Here is a 22,960-nt window from a genome sequence, read left to right as displayed (position 1 = left end):
CCTCCCACAGCAAGGGCCCACAGCTGCACAGTTGTGACCTATGCACAGACAGTAAGCTCAACCTCTAAAGAGAGTTCAAGACTTCGTGCACACACACACACACACACACACACACACACACACACATACACACATGCACGCACACACACCTTCCCCTTTCCTCTCCTGAATGAATCAAAATCAGGAGTAAAAGTCAAGAACAAGAAATTTGTCCCCCACCACACACACAAACAAGCACATGCAGATGCGCACACACACTGACAAAGTGCAAGACTGTTTCCCTGCACAAACGTGCTTGTGTCAGGAATGAGAACTATGTGGCTGTGGCTGTGGCTTCCTTCTTCCTCTTCCACTTATGATGGTGACCTGGGGCCATCTCTCCCAGTATTAGATCGCAATCCCTTCTACATCCCAGTTGGCCGTGGGCTGCTCCCACACATCTGGGACTTTTTGGAGGGGAGCACTGGCTGGGCCACAGAGAATGTATATAAGCTTGGTCCTTAACCAAATATCTTTTAGTCCTCCAACGTCATGACCAGCCCTGTCAACTATTAAGGAGCAAGGTCAGAAAGCATAAGGACATTTACTTCCAAAGACACATGGAGCTGCTGCCAGAATGTGGAAATAGGGATGGGTGTAGGAGACGAGGCTAAAGGTCAAAAGGAGCTCATTCCTTGACCAGGAGATTTAGAGGATGTTTCCCATTAAATGTATACATTTGGAGACCTATGGCATTAGTTTCATGGATACATACCTGGAACCAGGATGGTGGCAATTCATCAACAAATATTTATTAAACTCTTACCATGTGTCAGGCACTGTTTTAGGCTCAGGGGATATTCCAGGAGTGATTGTGGTGATCCCATGTTGGTCCAATATAGCATTCAATTAAACACTGGTTTGGTTTCCAAAACCATATTTAGTTCTCTACCATTGTTCTTTGTAAAGACAACAAAGATGGAGTGTTCGTTATATTCACCATGCTGTTTAAACCCCCTTCCCTCCTCCCATTCACCACTCTCACACACAGGAACTGCCTGATCTCAGTCCTGGGCTCCAAGCTCCCAGCCCCAGACCCTCACAACCCACTTCCCCCCTCCTTTCATGCAAAAGCAAGAGGCTGAGATGACAGAGAATTAAAAAATAATAATAATAATAATAATAATAAATCACTACCCAAAGCTGTCTCCCACGTCAGAAAGGGAGCCACTAATATCCAGGGCCCCAACACCAGGAGCCCCACCAGTGTTTTTTTAAAGACAAAAATAAATCTTCAAGAGGCAACTGCCTGACTTCATCCTACATTATGGCAGTGAGCTGCCCCTCCGCTGGGAGTGAACTCCAGATGGTGTTTATCAAGGAAGATGGTGAGAAGGAGCAGCCGTGTTTATGGTGAGAATGTAAAAGACCCTTTGTCATTGTTTATTGACCGTCCCTGACACATCAAATGACCAGTGTGTACTTAATCATTTTGTTGGGTGGGTATTCATGTAGAAAAGATCACTCATCGAGTGCTCAAGTACTGCCTTCTGCCTAACGCATCCCACAAAGATTTAAAGTGGGAAAGAAATGTTACCAGACATTTTCATCCCTTACAAAGCAGTGAGCTGGACAACCTGCGTTCACACTTGACTCGGGGCTTGCAGGAAATGGGAAGGCATGAGCTCGAACCCCCACCACCAAGAAATATCTGTTTTGGTTTTGCTTTCTAGCTACCTCACCACCCAGGATGAGAGGAATGGCTAACGCTTACTGAGAGAGGACTGCTACCAGGCACCTCCATTCTTGGCCCTTTCCCACGGGTCTCCTCAGTCAGTGTTCACAGGTCCATGAAGTAAGTTCTATTACCCTCCCCCTTTAGGGGGTGAGGAAGTCAAGGATCAGCAGAACTAAGAGGTGCACCTGAGGTCCCACTGCAAGTCCCAGGAGAACCCCAGCCTCCTGGGGCCTCATTGCCCAGATCAGTCCGCACCTCCAGACAGAGAGAGGGCAATCCCACTTTTCGGGTGGAGGTTAATTCACAGCTCACAATAAGGCTGTGCCCACGTGGTGAATTCAACCAAACAGCTGGTCACTTTAACGCAGTGGTTCTCAACATGTGGATCGTGACCCCTTTGGTGGTCGAACGACCCTTTCACAGGGGTCGCCTAAGACCATCCTGCATATCAGATGTTTACATTACGATTCATAACAGTAGCAACATTACAGTTATGAAGTAGCAACGAAAATAATTTTATGGTTGGGTCACAACATGAGGAACTGTATTTAAAGGGCCAGAAGGTTGAGAACCACAGCTTTAATGCGAAAAAACCTCACCAGTAATATAACAAAGACACAGACTGGCAAGTTGATCTGGAAGCTTCCTAAGCTGTCACTACTGGAAAATAGGATTCAAAATCCAAGTCCTGCTTTTCTAGGTTATTCTTGGGCACACTGAAGCTCTGAACCTCTCATGGAAAACTTCCGTCCTTGTGTATTTTGTCAAACCTGAAATTGACTCAACCTCACTTAAAATGTTCATCCTCCTGCCCAACTATCTGAGTAGGTTAAATGTTAAACAAGTATAATTTTGCTTTTCTTGTTAGTTAAATAATTAAGTAAATGATGAACAATCTAACGATGACAGGTTATTCCAATATTGTTGTAACAAAACCCATAACTCATGGCTATTGTAATCTTTCTAAATTATATTTTATTTCCAATACTTGACTATATCTTTCAATTGGTTGGACAGTGTTGTCTATAGACAACTTAGTATGGAGCAGAGAGCTAACCTTCTCCATTACAGTTCAGCCCTCACTTTGGAAATAGAAAATCTTTTTTAAATACTTTTTTAAATATTAGTATTGAAATAAGACTGGGGGTACTTTCCCTTTTCTCTTATCTATTTTAAAACAAAGTTATAAGAATGCTTTAAATAATTGAAAAGTTAAAAGCTCACCCAGAATCACACCAACCTAGCAAGTAAGTTCTTGTTATTTTTTCTTCCAGATAATTTCGCACATCTGCAATCTCATCCTGTACATTTCAAACTTACTGAATAAAAATAGAGCTTGTGTTTGTACAAACTATTAATAAGAGTTTCTTACTTCTCCACCCAGCAAACCCTATGAGCTGGGTATTTATGTACATGATACCCTTTCTCAAATTAATTAATTGAATTGTGAAAATTTACAAATGCTTTTGACTTTCTCAAAATACTTTTTAAATATAGTTTATTGATTTTGAGAGAGAGAGGGCAACACCCACTGGCTGCCTCCTGCATGCCCCCTATTGGGGATGAGCCTAGACATGTACCTTGATGGGAATTTAATCAGCAACCTCCTGGTACACCAACAATGCCACCACGGCCAGGGCTCAAAATGCCTTTACACCCATTATCTCAGTTAATTCTTGCAGCAACTCCAGGAAGTCCTTTCTTTGTTTTTATAAAGGCAGGAAATAAGAACATATGTTGTACTGTAGTCAACAGCTATCAACAAACTCTTTCTGGAAAGGACTAGAATGTAGGCTTTGCGGGGGGCACAGTCTCCCACAACACTCCCCTCTGCCATCACAGGCACAATGACTGGGCACGTCCGTGTCCCAATAAGACACTCTGCTCTGCCATCACAGTGAGAAACGACTAAGCATGTCCATGTTCCAGTAAGACTGTCTTTATGAACACTGAATTGGAAGTCATATGATTTTCATAGGTCATGAAATAGTCTTCTTGTGTTGATTTCTTTCAAACATTAAACATATAAAAGCCTGTAGACAGAACAGCAACAGGTGGTGGACTGGATTGGCCCTCCTGTGGGCCGTGGTTTGCCAACTCCTGTCCTAGAACTAGGAGAGCTCTGATTCAATTGCTTCTCCTTTCCTGGGTAGAGAGTCGAGTGCCTCCAGAGGTAGCCGTCTGCTGTGGTCTGGTAGGACTAGGTCCCAGATATTCCAACTCTTAGTTCAGTGCACTTTTCACCAAAGGCGCTGCTCAAAATAAAAGCAAATGAGAGGCCAATTAAAGAGATAACTGTAAAAACTGCTCAGCATCTATGCTCAACGCCCAGTGCTGGCTGCTCATCCTGTTGCTACTTACGCAGATGGCTTTTGGCTCGCTTTCAGGGGGCTTGAGAAATGATAACTGCTTAGGCAGAAATAGTTCCAAGAAATCGCCGGTGACTTTTGCTCTGCTACTTCCCTCACTACCATGGTTTAACTCCTCTTCTGCCTGAGTTGTGAAATCTGTAAAATAAGGAAATCAACATTTGCCATTTTAACTTTTATGACAGCTTCACTTTTAATACCAACCCACACAGTCCAAAACTATCGCAACCACCCGCTGAGGAGACTTTGTCCCGGGTAAAAGCTGGCAAGTGCTTGGTTGCATACCCACCCGACACAGCAGTTTAGCTCTGTTTGTTTGAGCCCCACATTTCTCCTCGCCTCTACTCGTCTGTTTTCTCCTGTTTCAGTGGGAACAAATGGCACTAGCCAGATGCAACAGAGCAGCTGCCCCTGACGCAGCAGGTGAGATGGGAAAGGCGAGCCGGCTCCTTCCCTGCATCAGACATCCTGAAAGCTGGAGCAGACACACTGTGCTGTGTGCCGCGTTTGCGCATGCGCCTGTGTGCCTGTAGAGAAAAGAGAGTCGGCAGAGCTGGGACTAATGGGGCAGATAGCTACCTGAGTCACTAGAAAGAGAAAAGGACATTCTCCATCAACCCCCTCCTTGCTTCCGTCTGTCTCTCTGGCCTGACTGCCTTGAGACATCCAGTCTAGACAAAAGGCCTTGGGAGGCCAAGTCACCTCCCTTCCCCAGCTCCAGCCCCAGCCGCTCCTTTGTGCCTGTGCACTTGGCTCCACCTCCACTGCTGAGCGCTCCACCTGCATGGAGGTCACTGGTCTGGGAGCCTCTGAGACCATTAGTGAATCCATCGCTGTAGGCTTGCACCTAGCAGAATGCCTGACACACAACAGCAAAAACTGTTAAATGTTGCTGAGGAAAAGAACATGGTTCAAAAAAGAAAAGGAAAAGCTCAAATATATATATATGCCAATGCTTTTCAATGGCAATTACATGTGGGCCACATAAGTGCCTATTGCTCTGGTGGGACAGCTGGACCGAACCCAGAGTCCACTTTGATCTCCAGTGGAACAGAAACAGCAAGAGCTGAGAGACCCAAAGAGCCTCTGACTTTCTTGGTGGTGGGAGGTGCTGTACATAACAGACTAATCAGCTGCCCCTGGCTCTCCTAAGATCCCAAGACTTCTTCCTCCTTCACGGTGGGCCAGCAGGGAATGTCTACCCAATTCTTCAGCATGACCTTAGATGAGATTTTTGGAAGTATCTAAAACTTGAAGTTATACAAATAGAAAGTCAAAGAGCTATGTCCACAACACACCCTCTCTGTTCTTCAGGTTCTTCATGCAATAAAATAGGTAACATCTTTCTCTCTCCTTACAGGAATGTTGGCAGGCAAATATTATATGTTGCTTCATATATCTACCACTTCCAACATTCATTGAGCATTTACTATGTGGTAGGCACCAAGCTAAGTTTAATGGAGCAAACAAAGAGGAAAAACACAATGATTGCCCCAAAGAAGTCAATTGAAGGGAGTGGAAGAGTTATTTATTTATATTCAATGAAGTTTTATTAAGCATCTATTAAATGCCAGGCACGGGAATAGAGGAGGTTAAGTGAATTAATTAGGCCTATAATACAGTGAAAAAGATGAGCAAATATGCAAATAACTGTTATGCATTGTTAGTGGTACAGCGTGCCTGGAATAAATGGATATTAGGCACAAAACTTGGTTTTGAATGGAGATCAGGGAAGCTACCACAATATGAGTTTTTAATTGGACCTTGAGCTACCTGGCCAGGGCATAAAGCACTATATTTAGAGAACAGCAAGTATGCATGGAGTTAGAGTGAAGCCAACAGAAAGGAAGGGAAGGAGTGCCATGCTAAAAATAAAGTTGGTAAGATACACCATAGCGCCAGAGAACCACAGAAGGCTCTGGAGTTAAGGATGTAACTACCATACTTGGGTTTAAGAATAGTGACTGGTGCCCTAGCCAGTTTTTCTCAGTGGTTAGAATCTCAGCCTATGGACTGGAAGGTTATGAGTTCAATTCCAGTCAAGGGCATGTGCCTCAGTTGCAGGCCTGGGTCAGGGCGAATGCAATAGGCAAACAGTCGATGTGTCACTCTCACACTAATGTTTCTCTCTCTCTCCCTCTCTCTCTCTCTCTCTCCCCCCCCCTCTTCCTTCCATTGTCTCTAAAAAACTCAGGTGAGGATCAATCAAAAATATCCACAAAAGCATAATGATTGGTGACTATGAAAGAGGGGACTAAAAGGACATACCTAATGGAAACCCAAGTTAAAATTCTAATGCCGTGTTTTGACTTCCATTCAAGTTCACTGCCACACAAATCAAGTGGGACAGGCCCAAAAGGAGGCCGCCAGGCTTCAACCATTGGAGGGTAAGTGGAACCTCCTTAGGGAGGAGAAACCAGTTAGCATCCAGTAAAGGAATAGACGGGAGGTGAGACTGCAAATGCAGCGAGGTGGCAAGTGACGAGTGTCCCAGATGGTGACCTCCCCAAAGGCAGGGAATGAAGTCTTACTGACCCAGGGGTCACAGGGGACTCACAGGAAGGAGATGAGCTCCCTGGGAAGGCTCCTACTGAAGCTTTCAGAGAATGAGCAAACACAGCCTTGAGGTGGAACATGTGTGGTGGGTGTGGGTGGCGGGTATCGCCTCTTGCATTTGTCCTTATATGGAGTAGCCAGGATATCCCTGCCACCATCCACATAATAACCCTTTGCAGTTTCAGAGCACTGTTCCACATTCTGTCCCACTGGCTCTTGGAGCAGATGCTGATGGGGAAGTCCTGCTGAAATGACTAATCGCTAGAGAGTGCACTGGGAAGAGAAGCCGTGCTAGATGTGAAATAAGGCAAAATGACATCACAGCAGCTCAAGAAAGAAAGGGCCATTTATGCCTCACAGGTTTGTGACATTTGTGACTCAGAGGCTTATGAACAATGACTTAGCCCCAAAGCATTCCTACTTGTCCATCAAATAAAATCTTAAAAAAAGGAATTCCACAAGTCTTATCAGATGCACATATACACACAAACGATGGTTAATAAGAAACTCAGGATTTATATTTCACATTTAGTCCTATTTCTGAATAGAAAAAGATTTACATATCACTGTTACATATGTGCTACTATTTTTGAAACTGCTATACAATAAAATACACGTTGTGAGTGTTAAAATAATAAATGCAATAATGCAAATACTGTGTCACTGGACATTCACCCAAAAGCCAAGCACTATTAAAGTACCTTGGTCAAAGATCACAGGGTAGCCAAAGGCCTGTAGCACATTATGCCAAATATAAATTATTAGTGTGATTTCGTGTTAGCTAAACGCTTACTAGCATGTTTTAAAAGCAGGCAATCTAATGGCATAAATTTGAATCATGCAAACGCAAGTTAAACATACATGGTGTCCCCAGAAACTGTATACACACTTTGAATAATTATTAATTTCAATGTGTTAAATATGAAATGAAACATCTATTGAGCTATCAGCTGTTAAAGTGTGTGTATATATTTTTGGGGACACTATGTAAAAGTAATGAGGAATAATTTGGTCTAAGCTCTGGCCACACTATTATTTAATTGATAACTTGTCTTTTGGGGTTTTCTGGTTATTTTATTCTATATCAAACCGCCCACCTCCTTCCACCCCTCACCCACCACCACTGCCCCTACACACACACACACACACACACACAACTCTGCTATGTGGTCAGGAACATTTTTCCAGATTGCTCATTTTCACTTTTGTCTTAATTCCTCACTATTACTACCAATATTTTCTCCTCAAAAAATACACTGCCAATGTCCAGCTAGCATGGCTCAGTGGTTGAACATCGACCTATGAACCAGGAGGTCACAGTTCGACTTCCAGTCAGGGCACATGCCCAGATTGCAGGCCAGATCTCCAGTCAGGGGCATGGAGGAGGCAGCCAGTCAATGATTCTCTCTCATCATTGATGTTTCTATTACTCTCTCCCTTCCTCTCTGAAATCAGTAAAAATATATTTTTAAAAAATACACTGCCACTTCATTGCAAATACCATTCTGTAATGAGGAATTCTATTTAATAAATAGGACCTGGTCCAAGATTTAGCCATGAAATTATAATCACAATCTTACTGGGTCAATAAATATAAATATTTTTAAAATTTTTGATACACATTGACAAATGACTTTTTATAGACATTATACCTATTTACACTCTCACCTGAAATATAAGAGAATTTCTCATTGCACTCATACCAGCATTCAATATTATCATTTTTACTCTTTGCTAATTTCAAAATAGTATATATGTTAGTTCTAAAGGAGCATCCTATCTAATAAAAGAGAAACATGGTAATTGGCGTACGACCGCTACCCTTCCCATTGGCTAATCAGGGCAATATGCAAATTAACTGCCAGCCATGATGGCGGCCGGCAGCCAGGCAGCTTGAAACTAACATGAGGCTTGCTTGCTTCAGTGACGGAGGACTCCAACGTTCCCCGCTGCAGGCCTCTGAGCTGCAAGCAACTATGTAACAAACATAGAAGCTAAACAAAACCCCAGAAACCTTCCGGGCTTCAGCCAGCAGGATGGCAACATTGTAAGCAAAGGCCAGAAACCTACTTTCAGCGGCGGAGGCCTAAGAGCTGGAGCCAAGCCTCAAAGCTAAAGCTGGCCCAGAATAAAAAGAAAAAAAAGAAAAAAAAGAGCGGTTGGGAGCTTCAGTCACCCCCAGCCTGAAAACAGCCCTCAGCTCCTCACCCAGACTGGCCAGGCACCCCAGTGGGGACCCCCACCCTGATCCAGGACACCCTTCAGGGCAAACCAGCCGGCACCCACCCATGCACCAGGCCTCTACCCTATATAGTAAAAGGGTAATATGCCTCCCAGCACCAGGATCAGCGGAGCCGCGAGGCCTCCCAGCAGCGGGATCAGCATGACAGGGGGCAGCGCCCAAACCCCCTGATCGCCCTGCGGCTCTGTGTGACAGGGGGCAGGGCCACAACCCCCTGATGGGCCCTGCTCTGTGAGTGACAGGGGGAAATGCCCCAACCCCCTGATTGGCCCTGCTCTGTGCATGACAGGGGGTGGCACTGCAACCTCCCCATCGACCCTGCCTTGAGTGTGACAGGGGATGGTGCCCCAACCCCCCAATCGGCCCTACCCTGAGCGTGACTGAGGGTGGAATCACAACCTCCCGATTGCCCTGCTCTGTGTATGACAGGGGGCGGCGTCCCAACTCCCCAATCAGCCCTGCTCTGAGCCCAACCAGGGGCTGCACCTAGGGATTGGGCCTGCCCTCTGCCACCCGGGAGCAGGCCTAAGCCAGCAGGTCATTATCTCCCGAGGGGTCCCAGACTGTGAGAGGGCACAGGCCGGGCTGAGGGACTCCCCTCCCCCCCAAGTGCACAAATTTTTGTGCACCGGGCCTCTAGTATAATTATAATGTTATTCACATTTCTTCGATTTTGTGTGATGCTGAACATTTTTAGCCATTCTATCTCTCTTCTGTGATTTTTCTCTAGATGTCCTTTTTATTTATTTATTTGTTTGTTTGTTTGTTTATTTGGAAGGGGGACAGGAGATTGAGAGAGGATGGGAGTAATTAAGTTTCTTAACAATATAGTTGAACTCCATGACTATGAGTATTTACTGAACACCAATATGTGTTAGGCACAGTCATATAGGCACTGGGAAATTGTGGCAGAAACGGTCTTCCTTCTATGGAGTTTACATTCTGTTGGTGTTGGCAATATCTATTTACATTAAGCAATCAACACATTGCTGTTTTTTACTGGCATTACTTACATTGTGGCACCAGGCACTAAACTTCAGCATAGGGCTTAGCTGAACTGCAGGTTCATCCCCAAAATACATACACACTCACTCTCATATTTTTAACCAGCTACCAGACACAACCTCCCCACCTCCTCAAACCCTGCACAAACCAGTTTACTGACCTTCACCTTCACTTCTCAAAGATTTCCACAAAGTTCTCACACTCTTTTCTCTGCTGAAGCCAACCATTGAGCAAGATCAGCCCTCAGCAAACTAAGTCTCAGAATTAGAGCAGAGAGATTCTGTGCTTTAGTAATTTTGCAGGGAAAAAAATCTAACCAGAAACTGATTTTATCCCAGGGAAGTGGGGGTGCAGAGTCTGACCATAATAGGCCTTAAGGTCCAGTCACATTCAAGGACTCCAGAGGACTCCAGGCCTTCTTATTGAGATTGGGCATGCGCCAGGCTTCCTAGCAAGGGGTCACTCTGACACAAGACCTAGGATTTCTCTTATTCCAGAATCCTTGAGTTCACCTTGGACAAAATAAGGTGTGTGTGTGTGTGTGTGTGTGTGTGTGTGTGTGTGTGTGTGTTCATGTGTTCTCTTTAACTCTGCTTTCTCCATCAAATAAAAGATCCTGCCAAGCCTGTGTTGACTCTTTCCTGCCTCAAATGTAGTTCTGTCCTACCTCCACCCAATGCTTCTGTGACATCAATTATTTGCATCCTGTACATGGGATGAGGCACTGAATCTCCTATCCCTGCTGCCTAAACCCAACACAAACAATCATCCCACCTTTGCCCACTCACTAGGCTTCTTATTCTCCCATCACCTTCACCCTGCTGCCTCTTATTACTTGACCCTATGAACTGTAGAAGTCTTTCCCTCATGCAGACCTCTCCCCTCTCACCCTGACCTTCTTGTTCTTCCTGAAAAATGCATCCTCCTCCTCCTGCCTTTTCTCATTAGCTATGATTCACTAGCAAAGATGGGTGTAGTTGGCCTTCTCTTTAAATCCCAGTGCTGCTTCTTGGCCAGCAAATGCCTCTCTTCCCATGCCATCTGTATTAGTTTGATAGAGCTGCTGTAACAAAGTACCACAGACCAGGTGGCTTAAACAACAGACATTTATTTCTCACAGTTCTGGAGGCTGGAAGTCAGAGATGAAGCTGTCAGTAGGGTAGATTTCTTCTGAGGCCTCTCTCTTCAGTTTGCAGATGGCCACCTTCTCTCTGTGTCCTCACATAGTGTTTCCTTTGCCTATGTCTGTGTCCTAATCTCTTCTTATAAGGATATAAGTCTTATTGGTTTAGGGCCCATCCTCATCACTTCATTTTAACTTAGTTACCTCTTTAAAGGCTCAATCTCCAAATGTAGTCACATTCTGAGATCCTGGGGATTAGGGCTTCAACACAAGAATTTTTGGGGATAAAATTCAGCCTATAACACCATTCATGTATATGACATTACAGCATACCAGCATGGCCACAACCCAGACCTCACCCAAGTCTAGCATAGCACCAACTCCCTCTAATCACAGCCTCTTCTGTGGCCATCTCTCTCAAGAGGCCATCTTTATTCTCTCAAACCTCCAAATTCCTAACTTTCATTTTCACCAGGACCTTCAATTACTCATCGCCTTTATGCATTTAGCAGCCCTTTAACCCCATCCTGGCTATATTGCCTCCCTGTCCTCTCTAGGATCCACAGCCATTCTACATGCTGCCCTTTTCAGGACCCGTATTCCCCAGGCCAGCACCAGTATTCAGCCAGAAAGGACAGGTCCAGCTTTACAACTGTTTATGGCCAGTGTCCATTCCAACCCATGTTGATTTGTCAATGCCAGGCCAAGCTTTTATTCTGCAAATATCTATCATTTCCTCCAGCTACTCTTTCCACCTCCTCCTCCCCCAATTCTAGCTCTTTCTCAGAGGACCTACCCACACCTACTCAGCCAGAAAGGGGAAATTAATCTCTGACCCCATCATCTAGCCACAAGTGATGGGACCAATGGTAGATATCTGCCTAAAGAATTCCTTCGTGCACTTATGGATGAGGACAGTGGGTGGGGAGTGAGGGCAGAGGGTGGGGTGGGAACTGGGAGGAGGGGAGTTATGGGGGGAAAAAAGAGGAACAAATGTAATAATCTGAACAATAAAGATTTAATTTAAAAAAAAAAAAAGAATTCCTGACAGAGTCAGATCTGTGAGAAAGTACCGAGTACCTAAGCTGTAAGAGTATTTTGAGACAGAGCCCTCCAAGAGCCATGGCAACCCAAATCCACATCAGGCCCATGTGATGGGAGAGAGGCCTTGCAAAGACTCAATCTGCAAAGAAAAAGGAATGAAGCAGCCATGCCCAGGAGGTGAGAGAGTGCAGGCCAGAGTGTGAGGAGCTGCAGACCATTCTCCAGCGCCATGAGGTCAGGCTGCTTCCTTCAGTTGGTTCCTGACACCATCTAACAAATCCCTCTTTGCTCGAGCTGAGTAGGTTTTTGTTTCTTGCCACCAAGCCACCCTTGACTAAGACACCTTTCAACACAGCTGCAGGATCATCCCACCACCCACGTTTTCATTCTTTTCTTCTACCGGAATCTGTTTGCCCGTTTCTATTGATACAGTCACACTGCACACACAGAGCCTCATTTTTCCCTTGAACAAATGCTGCCTGGCCCTGTCCCAAAGGGAACAAGCGGCAACCCCATGACTTAATCACACAACAGGTGAGCCAGTCCGTGCCAGAATTTACACCAACTTGTCTGAGACCTGCTGGAGTTATTTGCCTGCTAGAGTTTCCTAACAACAATCCTGACTGCTCGCCTCAATTTGTGGAAGGGCCAGAAGTTTGAAGCACCTGTGGCCCAACAGCAGCGGGAGGCATTTGGCTACTGGGGCAGAGCTGTATGTAGAAAGAGGGGTCGGAGGTAAAATGTGTTCAAGTGAGCATTCTTCTGTGTTCAAATCACTCAGAACTTCGGCAATAGGGTTAATGGTTTCCATGGTAACTGATAAACCAGAAGCCTAGGGAAGACTAGCTTTTTGAAAACTCCTCAGGACAAGGAGTAAAATACCAAGGTCTGCCCAGCAGGTGTGTCTCAGTGGTTAAGCATCAACTATGAACCAGGAGGTCAGGGTTCAGTTCCCAGTCAGGGCACATGCCCAGGTTGCAGACTCAGTCCCCAGTGTGGGGCATGCAGGAGGCAGCCAATCAATGACTCTCTCTCTCATCAGTGATGTTTCTATCTCTCTCTCCCTCTCCATTCCTCTCTGAAATCAATAAAAATATTTTTTTAAAAAAAAAATATCAAGATCTGCCACTAGCCACATTTCTCCCTTAAGTTTTGGTCAAAAGTAAACTTTCTCTTGCACATTCTGTGATTTTTAGGTAAAATATTCTCTCCTGAGGAAAATCTTCTTTTTCCTTTTGGTAGTTTTCTGATTGGACTATTCTGCTGTTCCCAAAGACAGAAAGTTCCTACAGCTTTTCTGGAAATGTTCTGCTGCACGTTGCAGTTTGGGTACAGAAGAAGATCAATTGTTTCCATCTATTTGATTCGTGTCTACTCATTCTGTCTCTGAATCTTTCCCTTGCCCCTCACTTTTCTCCAGCCTCATTCAGTCGCTTCCTTTCAGATGAAACACTAGATTTCACAGAGCTGGCGGACTGGATACAGCCTTGTAGGAGCACCTCCTAATGAAAGAGACACACTCTGGCAGGCCTTCCATTCTAACAGCTGGCAGGTACATACCCCTGACACAGACACAGCTTAGAGAACCGCGGGTCATGTTACACGGTGACGTCCACGGTGTAACTTCCCTGCAGCCTGTTCTCTGAGGGACCACTCTGAAGTAAAGATTGACACTCCACGTTAGAAAGGGGAAAAGCATATTCGTTTTGTTCACTCTCTTGTTTTGTTTTGTTTTTGTTTATTCACAAAAGTTGTAGGGACTGTATGTATAGGCCTAGCTCCTGCAGCACGTGTTCATTCATGTGAATGAAAAATAAAGTGATAAGTATGGGAACATGGTTAGTTTTACACCTATTGTACTTGGTTTTAACATGATCACAGCCAGGCACTGGCACCACACAGGGAACAGGAAACACTGGGTGTGGGTCCCAGGCACACTTGGTTTAGGGGCCCACTGTCCAGGCACCATCTTGCTCCTCTACTTACTATTGGTGGCCAGGAGCTGTGCTATGATTCATTTTCCTGATTTATAAATCAGAAAACATGAATTTTTATTTTCCACTCTATATGCTACTAGTATATAGACTTGCCTCTGTGATATTTGGGGTTGCTTTTATCAGTTTTGATGAAGCAGTTTATAGTCTTAAGTTTTCAATAACAAAATACATCCATAAAACATCTTTATTATTAAAAATCCTGCAAGAAAAATAATTTAATTAGGTGAGTGTGAAAGTCTCATGAAAGCAATTCTTTTTTAATTTAGGTTCTGACAACCTGAGGTATCATAGGAATGCAATGATGGCCCTATTACATAATAGTGTGCCATGAATCTCTGTTAACCAGAATGCCGTGTTCTGGGTAAGCAGCATTAGGTGGACTGTATGCACAGAGAACTGGGCCAGGGGTCAGGATACCTGAAAACCTACCAAGATACCACTGCCTGGTGAAAAGATTCCCTGCAGAGACGCTGTGCCTTTTGTTCTAACTCTGTGCACATCAAGTCACCACTTGCCCCTCTCTTTGGTGTCGCCCACTGGGATCAGCCCGTGAGGAAGAAGGGCCTTGGGCAAATGACTGGCCCTGATTTTCAAGCCAGGCTCTATCACTGAGAAAAATTAATTTCATTGACATAGAAAGATGCTCCAAATATACTGATAACTAAAATATCAGTTTGGAAAATGGTAAAAACACAGTTTTGTGAAGGGCATACTCCAGGATTGAGTAAGGAAGGAGGTTGGGTGACAAAGGTAGACACAGGAAAAGCATGAGGAGAGTGTTGCAATAATCCAGAGAACAAGTGGCTTGGACCAGCACACTGAGGAGAGGAGCAAGTGTACAGATTAATGGAACTGTGATTAGTTGGCTTATAGGTCACTGAGATGTTAATGCCGGTCGCATTCAAAACCTTATTTGGCCTGGGGTGGAATGAGGGTTGGGTGGAGAGGGGAAAAAGGGGAGAAAATGGGAGACATCTGTAATATTGTCAACAATAAAAAATAAGTTTATTTGGGTTCAAGTGCACCTCTCATTCACATGCTTGGAACTAGTTATTATCCACTGCTACATAAGAGGGAGCAGCCAATTTATTGTATCAGTCAGTATAGGCAAGGTTTCATACATAACAAACAACCCCATCACCTCTGTGGATTAAATAGCAAGTGTATTTCCCTCTCCCTCTACTGCCCAATACAGGTCAACTCAGCACAAACACTCAAATTCTCTGGCTGATGGAGACTCCACTGCAACACTTGCTTCCACAATCACCCCAATGTGGAAAAGAAATTTGGTGAATTGTACCACTTCTGTTGACATTTAATTGGCAAAGCAAGACCTATTTTATCAATCAGTTTGGTTAGCATGAGTAATCCCCCTAGATAACATGTAACTGATACAATCCATTTGCAGAACCTAAGAATTTAATGACTAATTAAGGAAGTGCCCCCTGGAAGTCTCTGCTTGCAGTGAAGAGTAGATCTGTTTCTTTACAACCCATTCCACATGTGAACATAGATCTGTGTGTGCGTGTGTGCATGTGTATGTAAATATACACATAGGTGTACCTGTAAAACCATACGAGATTGAATTAAAATCTTTGTGGACCCTGGATGGATCCTGTAGGAGACATTTCTGAATAAAGCCTTCACAGAAGCTGAGTTGAGAAAAAAAAAAAATGTGGGTTTTGAAATCAAATAGTTTTGCTTATTATTAACCTTGTGACTCCCCGAGATAAGTTACTCAGCCTTTCAGCCTTAGCATCCTCATATGTAAAATGGGTACAATATCTACCATGTGGCTTTATCTATATATTAGTATATAAAAGCCTAAGCTACTGTTCGACCTGTAGCTATGACGTGCACTGACCATCAGGGTGCAGATGCTCAGTGCACAGGCATGTAAACATGGAACAGGATGATGAATCTCAGAGGGAAGTGGGGAGGGGAGAGGGCAGGAAGAGATTAACCAAAGATCTTATATGCATACTAGAGGCCTGGTACACGGATTCTTGCACCGGTGGGGTCCCTGAGCCTGGCCTGTGCAGATCAGGCCAAAACTAGCAGTCTGATATCCCCCAAGGGGTCCCAGATTGTGAGAGGGCGCAGGCCAGGCCAAGGGACCCCACCGGTGCATGAATCCATGCACCGGGCCTCTAGTTGTAAAATAAAGTCCTAGAAAAAGAAAAGTATTCAGAAAACGGTAATTGCTGTTTATTTCATTTTGTTTGCTTATAAAAAAAGGTTTATGATCACTTGCCTTGTCTTCTACTAAAATGACATATATAAACATTCTTACTAATTGACATCTGATTAAATAGATACTGATTAATAAACATTTTGTGTTAAATGTATGTTAAATGTATGTTAACATTCAAGTGCCAATACCCATTTATTCTATCACGCAAGCTGACCCTTCAGTCCCTATTGCCCCCTTCCCCACAATTTGACAAGCAATTGCTTCACTTGCCCATTACAGTTTCAATCATCCACTGCCTTGTGGTAAGTACGTGATAAGCCCACCGGGTGTGTCTTCATAGCACGTCATTATAACTGCACATGTAGTAAAAGGATTCCTTGATTCTAATGAGAAAATATAAGGAAGAGGTCCAAATCTAAATACTTTCTGCTGTAGGTCTCTTATGGTGTTAGAACTGCTGGCTTCAATTCCTGGATATGCAAATCTAAATGCAGAATGAGCAGCTATCTATCCCAGCCAGACCCATGGGATCCACCTGGAACCATGGAACACAGGCCAACTCGGTACACTGCCAGCTGTGGGCTGTCCTGGACTTTCCCTGTAAGTGGTCCGTGACTGAGCTCAGTCTCTGACGTTTTTGTTGAGGAGCAGAACAAATGCTGGTCACCTTTTTAGTTTATGAAAGAGATAGGAAACATCTCTTTTTGCCCTAAGTAATAGATTTATTTTTTAATTTAAATTCTTTATTGTTTAAAATATTACATAAGTCTCCTTTTCCCCCCATTGACCTCTCACCAGCCGCTCCCATCCCCCAGCACATGTCCTCACACCCCTACTGTCTGTGTCCATTGGTTATGCTCATATGCATAGGTTTATGAATGTGTTTATCTTAACTTCTAACCAAAAATTCATATTACATTAAATAGAAAATGTAACATAATAATTTAAACAAATTGCTTATTTCTATGCTCATATGTTTATGAGTTCAAATTTCATGTGAGTACATGGCAATACCTAGTGAGTATACATTCAGCAACATCCAAATAATACCTAATAAAATGGCCAGAGAGAGAAAGGTAACATAAGATAATTTACTTTCCTACCTAACTTGCTGTTTTATTTCAATCCCTAACTGTGCCCAGTTGGCCAAATCAAGCCATTCTGTTCATCCTAAAGTCTTTATAGTGGCTGCTAGTACTGTCTGTTGGTCATAAAGTTTTCTTTGGCTGGTCAGAAATTTAGCAGGTGTGATACGGGGTCCTGTTCCCTTTGCATTCTTGTTGGTCCTCAGAGAGGAGCTAGGAAAGATTTCAAAGATACAAGGCAAGGCACTCACTTAGCTGAGTCATCTCTGTTTCCATGGACCAGATTAAATCAGTGGCTGGGCAGAGATTAGAGGACTCCTGGGTCAGCTGTTCTCTTAAAGAATGAGAGAAATGCCCAAGGCTGACCATGGTGGGTGATCCCCTCTAGCAAGGGTGAGGCTCATGGCTTCACCAATAAGCCCCCAGCTGCTCTGTCCCCAAGCTGTGTCCATTTAAACCTGGGTTAGTCATTGTTCTCTTTCTGTAAAATTCAATGCTGGACTCTCCGTGGTGGTACAGTCACTGAAGTATCCTCCTACTACACAGACAGCATCATATAATGAAAAAATAAAGTGAAACAATTTTGACATCGGTGGCACTCTGTAGGATTCCATCATGAAAATAGAGCTGAGCCTTAAATTCATCACCTTTAAACCTGAGGTGAGTAATGCCTACCTTGCCCACCACCTGCAGCTATTATAGGATCAAATCAAATGAGAAGGAGAGCAAATGTGAACAGGCGTGGGGACTGCCAAACCTAACCTGCCCAAATGTGAGCCAGGACTGCTCAGGGGGGACTCACGCAGTAAGCTTTAGATGACTCTTTAGCCAAATTTGCTACAAACACTTGGGGGGAGTCATTTTTTGATGAGGCAAAGTGTCAGAAATACAGGATGGAGGCCTCGAGACTCCTTATTTTGGGATATGCCTGTCGAAGAGCCAGGAGACTCTGCTTTGGAAAGTTCCCAGCAGTAAGTGTGGCTGTGCCCACCCCCTCTCCCCACTTAGAGAAGCCAGGACGACCACAGACCTTTCCCCTTCTCTGCTGTCTCCTCCTCTCTACTTTGTCTGTAACTTCTTTCTACTTTGGGACCTAAATGAAGAGCTGGGTCCCCTCATGCAGGCTTTTATATTTTTGCTTTCTTTTTTTTTTTTTTTTTTTTTTTTCAGAAGATAACGCAATCAACGAAGTGCATTTATTAGGAAGATAACTCCAAGTAATCACGAGTGGTTCTCTCGCACACTTGGCGACCGCACAGGGAAAAGATGCCTGACAGAGTCCATGGATTTTGCTTACACCACAAAAGGCGTTTTAAGGCAGTTTAATTCAACGCTGCAAAAACTACATCTGTGACAGAAACATAACATTCAAAAATAACTCGGGCCCCCAAATGTTCCCAGTGCCAACAAATCCCTAAACCAGTCAAGCCGACAGCCACTGTCAGGGGCAGATGAACAGTTCCAAAAGCAACACAATGACCCGGATCCAGAGGGGCCACGCAGACACCCCTGAAACCTAGGTGATTAATACAGATGGACCATGGAGCCATCTGTAGGCACCACCCCCCACCTCACACACACACACACACACACACACACACACACACACACACACACGGTTTTATTTCACACAAACATTTTACATTTACATTTGTCTTAGGAAAGCAAATGCACATTAGGTGAGAGAAAAACAGGTGTCACCATCTCAAACCACAAACAGGATTATAGAAAACAGGAGGCCAGATGCGGCGGCAGGGAGATACGTTGGCTTTTCTGGCAGGCCCCTCGCAGGCACTGAGAAGTTAAAACTACACGGGGTAAGTTCCGTGTTTCACTCCATCGTTACCACCTGGATTAGGCTCCCTGAGCTTGGCCGGTTTTTCTCTGTGATCCAGTCATGGGAGGCTTCCACGAGGAACTCCAAGGGCATCCAGGAGCCAGAGTCGGCCTTGGGCATGGAACCGGGAGCACCACAATGGGCGCAGCCCGGGCGCGGGCTGCTGTTCTTCCCTCAGAGGCTCTGGCAGAGCCGCTGGACCGCGCCCTTGGCCATGCCATAGCCAATCATCCCAGGAGTCCCATCCAGGGCGGCCTTGGCACCCGCCAAGGTCAGGAGGCCTCCTTCCTTGAGGTGCTTGGTGGCCAGGTGGCTGGAGATGGTGGATGCCCACATGCTCTGCTTCTACATGAGGTCACAGTTTTTGAAGAGAGACTTGAACTTGGCATTGCCCCCAGCCCAGCCTCCAGCCACACAAAGGATTGATCCACCTTCTCTTCACCCAGGAGCTTTCCAACCTCAGTGATCACCTGGTCAGCTTGCTGAGTAAACGAGTCTGTCATTCTAACCACGACACTGGCGCTGGCCTCTTCCTTCTCCACCACGTCCATGCTGGCCACCCACCAGTCGCAGGCGGGAACACCCGCACACAGCGGGAGCCCAGCGCAGCCTCGCCCGCCTGCCACCATCCTGAGCCTCCCGTTGTTCCTGCTGGTCCCCTCACACCGGCTTTTGACAGGTGGTCCACAGTTGAGGGCTCAGCCAGGAGAAGCGAAGAGCAGGATTCTTCAGCTGTCCCCAAATCATCAAGGCAGAACTGGGAGAAATTTCCCTTATCCCTTTCCACCCACGGTCTCCAGATGGCCCTATTGTGATGTCCCTGCCGTAGAGGCAGTCTGGATGCCTTGTGAACCATCCCCCAGTGAGGCTCACCCATCTGATTAGGCAGGTACAGGGAACACACAGATGAACAATCTCCCCTCTCATCTGTCCTACATTTTAACCTCCAGCTCCCCTGAAGGATTTGCAGCCATGGCCCCCAGTCCCTGAGGAAGGTGACCACGTGTCAGCCCTGCTACTCCTTAGCCAAAAGAGGGCTTGATGCTAAATGATACAGGCATTCTCTCCTCCATCGTCTTTGTTTCTTGGGGCACATAAAATAGGCTTCAGACCCAGGTAGCCACTGTAAAATGTGGATGGCTCACCACTAGCCATGAACTGGTGTTAACTCCTAGATGTTGATCTCAGATGGAGGTGTAGACCCAGGTTTCTGAAGCATCAGCCTTATGAAGGAATGAAGCCTTGCACAGTGAACATGACACATAAAATGGGTCCCTGCCCAGAAGAGCTTACACACTAATACGTATACGGGCAGGAGCAAAACATGTTTTTCCCATACGGCATGCTGTTGAGATCTTACTCTTAATGGTATAAAGCTTTGTAAATCCTCCAGATTGAAAGATGAATTGAGGGAATCTGATGTGTGTAGCAGGAGGCATTTCAGGCTGCCTGTAGATAATGTGACAAGCCCAGAGACTCATAACCAGAGTTACTGCATGGTGGGTCCTGCCAGGAGGGGCAGGTGCTGCTACTGCTGAAGAATATCCCTTCAGACTGTCCTCTCTGATAGCCACTGGCCTAGGCAGCCGCCCCGCCTGGCCCAGCCCACACCCACCTCCAGGCATCTTCCCTCCCCAGGGAGAACATGCCAAAGGCCAGCCAGCACCCTTGTTGAGACCCGGCTTGAGTCATCATTGGGTTCCCAGCACCTAACACCAAACCAGGCACACACAATCTGTGCTTAATAAATATTTATTGCATGAACATATAAATTAATTAGTGCACCTGAAGCAAAGAGTGCTCCTCAAAGAACTTACATCACAGGATAAACATGAGATGTGTCCTTGGTCACTTTTAGAAATGAGTGTCTTAATTATGTCATACTCGCAACATGTGATCACTGAATTATAGTTTGTTTAAGATTGAAGGAATTTTAGATATTGGCTAGTCTGACCATTTCCTCTTTTGCATGAAAAAAAATATTGATCCCACCAAGTGGGTATTAGCTTAATTACTTGCCAAAATAGGACCTTAGTGACCTGAAGGCAAATCATTTCCATGAGGTAGCACAAGGACCACAAAAATCTGGCTAGACCAGTTGATAGACTTTAGTAAGGGGTTTTTTTCAGCTGTTTACATTGATTTACATTGTAAATCCCTGCTTCATTGTAAATTCTACAAGGTTAGGTGGTAGATTAATGGGTGAGAAGGATTACATTAGATTTTCTTTCTTTTTTTCTATTATAAAAATATATCTAGAAGCAAGAAATTCTTTTAAAATTCTTTCAAACTTAACATTTAGTGAATAGCTGTCATATGTGAGGTGGTCTGATAAGTACTGTGGAGGGATCCAAAGATAAATTCACTCTCCCATCCCCAGAAGCTCTTGATTTTATGAAGGTCAAATATGTACACACGATCTGGATACATCAGATATGCGGCCGCTATAACTGAGGAATGAGTTTCAGAGAGAAAACAAACTGGAGGACTTGAGCCCAACAGGTGAAGTAAGAAGGCTGTGACCAGGCCTTGAAGGGTGGATGAAAATTCAACAGGCAGCTGGAGAAAGCAGAGGTGTATCACACGAAGGAGTAGCATTAGCTAATACAAGGGATGGGAGGAAATAGTTTTGGTTTTGTGCCAACAATGTGTTGGGCACAAGTATAACCATTCAGGACTTACAGCAACCTCATGAATTAGGTGCATCCATTTTCCAGAGGAGGAAACTGAAGCTTGAAAAGATTAATAATGTACCAAGTGAGGGTTGTGATTACATAACACATATGGGTGCAGCCAGGATTTAAACCCTTCGTGGCTGACTCTAAGCTCAGTGCTTGTGCCACTTCACGAGGCTGCCTCCCAGGGAGGAAGGTGACAGCAAGCACATTTCAGGGACATTAGCTCAGTGAGGCTGGTCATGGGGACGGGGAGGAGAATAGAACCCGGACTGAGAGCATGAGGAAGATGATAGAGAAAGGAGGGAGGGAGCACAAAGACAAAGTCAGGGCTTTGTTACTGATTGGTTTTTAAGGTGAAGGAAATCAGAGTAAGTCTCAAGACTCAGGGTTCAAAGGAAATGGGGGTTGAAGATGAGGAAAGGTGACAAAGGAGCAAGATCACATAGGAAAAAGAGATGATAGAGGGAGGGGCATAGGGTCAGGGTTAGCCTTGGAAAGAATAAAAAACATTTCTTCCCCAAAACAGAGTAAAAGAAAAAATATGAGAAAGTATTCATATTAAAGGAAAGAGAGGGAAGGAAGCGGGGAGGGAGGGGGAAAAGGAAGGAAGGAAGGAAGGAAGGAAGGAAGGAAGGAAGGAAGGAAGGAAGGAAAGAAGGAAGGAAGAAAGGAGGGAGGGAGGGAGGGAGGGAGGGAGGGAGGGAGGGAGGGAGGGAGGGAGGAAGGAAGGAAGGGAAGAAAGGAGGAAGGAAGGGAGGGAGGGAGGGAGGGAGGGAGGAAGGAAAAAGCAATCACAGTAGCCTGGAGAGGAACGTTTCTTAGCCAGTCCAGGGAGGTGGTCTGTTCTGGGTGAGGAGGCAGCAGGGTCAGTTGGGGCTTGACCAGAGTGGAAAAGATTTGAGGCAGCTGTTGTGGGAATCTGATAGGAGCTAAAAATGGAGTTAAAGGAAGATGGCTGAGGGCATAGTGAGAGTCCAAAGGCAGGAACAGGCAGTGGGTCTGGTTACTTTTGGTGCACAAATCCCTTCAACAGAATTCAGCAGTTTGGGATCTGAAGTAGATGAGAGGGTCATCCAGGAAGACATGAGGGAAGGTCAAAAGGGTAAGGGAATG

General features: G+C 45.0%; 1 pseudogene; it reads right to left on the bottom strand.

Annotated features, from left to right (window-relative positions):
- Window positions 1-18,914: 18,914 nt before the first annotated feature.
- Window positions 18,915-20,689, bottom strand: LOC118676996 (annotated as a pseudogene).
- Window positions 20,690-22,960: the final 2,271 nt, after the last annotated feature.

Source organism: Myotis myotis, unplaced genomic scaffold, assembly GCF_014108235.1.
Source record: "Myotis myotis isolate mMyoMyo1 unplaced genomic scaffold, mMyoMyo1.p scaffold_m19_p_2, whole genome shotgun sequence".
Taxonomy (NCBI): domain Eukaryota; kingdom Metazoa; phylum Chordata; class Mammalia; order Chiroptera; family Vespertilionidae; genus Myotis; species Myotis myotis.
This window is presented reverse-complemented; position numbering and strand designations above follow the sequence as displayed.